Here is a 5415-nt window from a genome sequence, read left to right on the forward strand (position 1 = left end):
ATATGTATTTTCTTTAACAGGGAAGGTTAAAAAGCAAGAAATGTTAACAAATAAAACAACGGATGTATCTTATCTTTTAAGCAAGAAATGTTAGCAAATAAGACGATGGATGTTGCAAATAGCTCTTAACATGGTGGTTCCTCACCCGAGTCTATTGAATAATGGGTTAGGGTATTGTTGCTCCCCCGATGTACTTTGCAGGTGTTTAGGCCCAAGAAAAGACAAGAACGTAGGTCTGGGAATAGGAAATCGTCACAAAATCGTTGTATATTGAATTCTTTAGCTACATGAGGAAAAAAGGACGGTATTGTCACATCAAATGAAAATATGTTCGACAATGCAGGTCTTGGCTTATCGGGCCAAAGTGCTAATCAATTTCAGGATGACAGAACAAAGGGAAACACCAACGTAAGACAATGTCTCCGTATGGTTGCTAATGAGTATTTTACAGCAACAATGAAAGTGTTGTGCTCCTTGGGTGTTGCTTCACATGACAATGACACTATCAAAGCTTTATAGGCTAGGCATCCATACAAGGCACCCGCATCCATTTCGAGCACCATTTATTTTGAGCCTCCCATTATAGTAGATATTGATAATGTCTTTGGTTTTATTAAATCGTTTCCTAAAGGAACTTCATGTGGGAGAGACGACTTAAGAGCTCAACACATTTTGAATGCTCTATGCGGGGAGTAGTTTGCTGTAGCCACAGATCTCTTACATGCCATCACCACAGTGGTTAACATGTGGATAGGGGGAAGATATCTATCATGTCTGGCAAAATTTGTAGCATCTTCACCTCTTACTCCGCTCCTAAAACCTGACAATGGAATCCAACCTAGTGTTGTGGGCACTATATGTCACACCCTAAAACCGGAACGGTGGAAACGTTCGGGGGTGGAGGACGTCATGTTTAGTATCACAATGCATCATAGTAAGAAAAGTAATGAACAACCATTTCATTAGAAAGAATGTGTTTACAAAGTGTGTGTTCACAAAACATAAAATACATAAGCAAATAACAAAACAAGACTTGAAGCTATACTGCTCCATCTTTTGAATTCTCAGTGCGAGCACCTGTCTACTAGTTTCCGGAGAATACAAGTTATTTGAAATAGTTTATCAGCAATTAAGCTGGTGAGTTCATAAGATTTTAGTGATGTATGTAAGTTGTAGAAAGCTTAGAAAGTTGTATTCAATTGTAAGCTTTGTTTTAGAAAAGTTCGCATGTTCCTCCAGAAAATCCTATATTTCCTGCTTTGAAGAAAGATAAGTATAAATGACTCTACAATCCTTTCTATGAGTACTAAATGGTTACAAGTTATATAAAACTCAGAGTAAACAAGCAATCAGTTGTGTGTATCTGCCCTAAGCCCACAACCAAACAAGCAACATGAAATGGGGCGGATCACACACATCCTATTGGTTGTTAGATCATTGTTGTATATAACCGTGTTATATTCACTTGGTACTCATGGAGTTAGTTGCAATAGTTCCTTTATATTTGAAAAGAAGATCCTTTAAGAAAACCCTTATTTCTTATAATAAAATAGTAACCACAGTGGTTCCTTCCATAGTCACTTAGTTTATATTAGCTATATATAATCTAATATTGAATAGATAGTTACTTGTGTGGATCTTCCCTAAGCCCATAACCAAACAAGGAACAAAAAATGAGGTGGAAAGCACACATCTAACTATCTATCGGGTATTAATTATATATAACCCTAATGTGTAAACTAAGGAATTATAGACTTAATCACCTAAGGTCCTTTAAGTTTATACTGGTTTAATAAAATGGATTCAACCCTTTACTGGTAAGTTTCTAGTTTTGAATACCAAATGTTCTGTTTGAAAAGTATGTTTTGTACTAGAAACTTGTTCATTGAATTAGTTTCTTATGACCTGACCCATACCGGGTACTCCTTATGATTACTTAGTGTATACGGAATATATATGAAATTAAGGTAGGATCAATAGTAGGTTGGGAGAATCTGCTCTAAGCCCACAACCAAATAAGGAACAGGAAATGAAGCGAAAAGCACACATCCTATTATCTGTCGGACCCCATTAATATATATATCCCTGATGTATACACAAAGGAATCATAAACTTAGCATTATAGGGCCCTTTCTACTGAACATACTAGACCCGACTGTTCTGTTTGTTGTTTGTAAAAATGTAAGTTTTCCCTAATTTATAACTATTGATGTGCACAAAAGTACCCACTAATTTTAATATTTATAACCTAACAAACTAAGATTAATTATGCACTTATAGGCAGTGTACCTAGTCAGATTATAATATAGCTTAGGTAAGTCGGATGTCGATCACAGGGAACGGTGTTACTAATTAACCTAATTACTATTAAATTAACCTAATTTATTAATAAATTTAATAAGGGGGTTTTATCTAATTTTGCAAGATCAGATGAACTTAATCAAATTAATAGAAAACACTCTTGCTTAGTTGAATCCACTTCTTCCTTATGGCTAGCTAATGATTATGGGTTATTAAGTTGGGTTTTAGTTATATTAGTAATTTAGTTCTATCTTACTAATAAGTAACTAATTCATGATCAACCATGTATGTTCACACATAATTAAACACAGAACTAATTATGAATGTAGATATGCTATGTAAGATTTGTTGTATAAACGCAATTATGATCACAATTCACGTTCTCTAGCACAGCTAAGATTTATTTAGCCTAATTACTAACTAAGATTGGTCAATCCTAGCTCTAACAATTCAATGTTCACTAAATTATTAGGTAAACAAGTTCATGTAGTTTCATGGTCACTAAGCTACACAGAACATGCAATCTAGCAATTAGATAAGCAAATAATAACATGCTAGGTTATACAAATCAAACACAAGCAACTCTTACCAACTTAAATTAATCCATAAACATATAACTATTCATAAGTTCAAAGCTTCATCTAGCTAAGCAAAAGTAGCTAGATTTAGCTGCTCATCATAGTAATTAAACTAACACAGCTAAAACTAATGAAAAACATGTTTATAATCAACTAAATATAAAACTTTACTTCTTTTGGTGTTGAAATCCCTCTTCCAGGACCTTCCTTCTTCTCTGAAACGTCTCCTGGAACTTCTTTTCTTCTGCCAAAAGTTCTCTTATTCGTAATAATAGAAGAACTTATATAATCCTCAAAAACCTGCGCCACGTCGTGGCCATATGCGCCACGTCGTGGGCTTTAAGTAATACGTATCCTTCAAGGAAATCCTCCGCGTCGCGATGTTTATCTTCTGGAACACCCATGCCACGTCGTGGGCTTCACCGCCACGTCGTGAATTAAGCTGAAATTATGAAATTATTATTTTCTTGTCTTCCAAGCCTCCCATGTTCCCCAATTTGTCACCTCTGGTCCCTCTCTTCGAAAATCCTTTGTATTGACTGAAAATATCAATTAAAACTCATAAGTATCACTATTCTGCACATATTATCAATTTATTAATAAAAATGCACTTAAATACTGCCTAAAAATAAGTATAAATATGGCAATATCAAAATACCCCACACTTAGGCTTTGCTTGCCCTCAAGCAAATTTACACTTAATTCTTAATTACTAACACTACACAGAACAATCCGACTCTAGTTCAACTTTTTGGATTTCTTCAGAATTTTGATCTTTTGATCTTCACTTTATCTGCTCAAAAATTCTCCAAACTTTTTCGTAATTCTCTCTCTTTTTTTTTTCTTTTTACATGTACCTCTCTTTTTTCGCTCAAAACCTACATGCTTAAGCAGAGGCGCTCAACCTCAACCTTTATTGGTTAATGATAATAATTTTCCTGGATACATTTCAGGTTTAGGCTGCAAAACATATTGCATCCTTCAAAACGAGCGGGGTTATGTTTTTGTTCCATGATTTCACTAAAATAAGGGAAGCCACAAATGCACTATAACGTATACTGGCTCAACTAAACATTTGAACTTTCATCGGATCATCCCATATAATACTAGCAATTATAGCTCAAATTATTATTACTAGATTCAATTAATAAAAATTTTGAATTTTCAAAATTTCCTATCAATTCACTTTTTCTACCCCTACCCCACACTTATTTCATACAATGCCCTCATTGTATGTATAAAAACAAATCAAAATTAAAGAAAAGGGAGAAAAAGGAACAGACTCCCCTGGAATAGCGGCATGAGCATCTCGAAAAGTGTGGAAAACGCGGAATTGGACTTCCAAAAATAGTAACTCGGTGTAGAACAAGATTCGAACTTCAATTCGTCAAAGTGGGTATTGAGAATGAAAAAAAATATGGCAATGATATACTGGTTCACGTCGCGGCATATATCTGGACACGTCGTGATTCGGGTGTAGACTACGAACACCATAATGCTGAACTATTACAAACTGCAAGCGTGCCACGACGTGGCACAAGAAGTTTACGTCGTGGACTAAGCATTCGTAGAAAATGACTTATTGGCGTGATTTACGCTAGCAGCGTTAACCAATGACTAACTGGTGTCCGACACTTCTATGCAAATATATGTTCCAACTAGAACCTCTCTCCTAAAATACCCCATACTTATTCTGAATTGTGGGCTCGGACTCACAACTCTAAGCTTCCTTGACTAGACAAACACGACTCGAAAGATAACCGGCTATGCTCCTTAGAATTCCAATGCTAATCTGAAAAGTTAGAACAACCCAAAAGAAACAAAAAGTAACATCATAGTTTTAATAAGGTTTTACATCACACACCAAAGTAAAAAACCAAAAAACAAAAAACTACTAAATAAAATAAAATCAATCATCATCTTGATCTTGTGCTCCACTTGGTCCTGCCCCATCATTTTGCGGACGCCATAACTCCTCCCATGTTGGAAAATAAGGATACTGCGGTGGCATAGCAGGTGGTCGGGTCACACCCAAATGTGAATAAATACCCTCGGTAAGCTGGGTATGGTAAATGGCATGACCCCGTAGATTATCCAAATATGTTCCAACCCGACTCTGAAAAGGGTCGATGGGCACTCCCTGCACATACTGCGAAGTAGCACGCTCTCGCTCGACCTCGCCTCTAGCCTGCACATTTCGACGCCTCGGCCTAACGGGTGGTTGTTGTCCCGGCTGCCCCTCCTCTTCCTCGTCATCTATTGGTGGTATCATAAAACGACCCCCGATATTCACCACTGCTCGCATCACACCCAAGACTTGAATGGTCAAGTCGGTATCCGGGAATCGAGTAAGATTCCTGACAAAGTCATGGGTCAAAATATGATACGACCTAGCCAGGCGAGTAACCAAATGCCCCCCAGTAATCGGGCTCCCAGGCCTAGATATGGCCGCTTTCTTCCCCATAAACCTTGCCAACATATAAGGCAAATCACAGCAAACCCCCGGGGTAATAAGAGTCCATAAATAAAATAGATT

The sequence above is a fragment of the Lactuca saligna genome, chromosome 2, assembly GCF_052625555.1.
Source record: "Lactuca saligna cultivar CGN05327 chromosome 2, ASM5262555v1, whole genome shotgun sequence".
Lineage (NCBI taxonomy): Eukaryota > Viridiplantae > Streptophyta > Magnoliopsida > Asterales > Asteraceae > Lactuca > Lactuca saligna.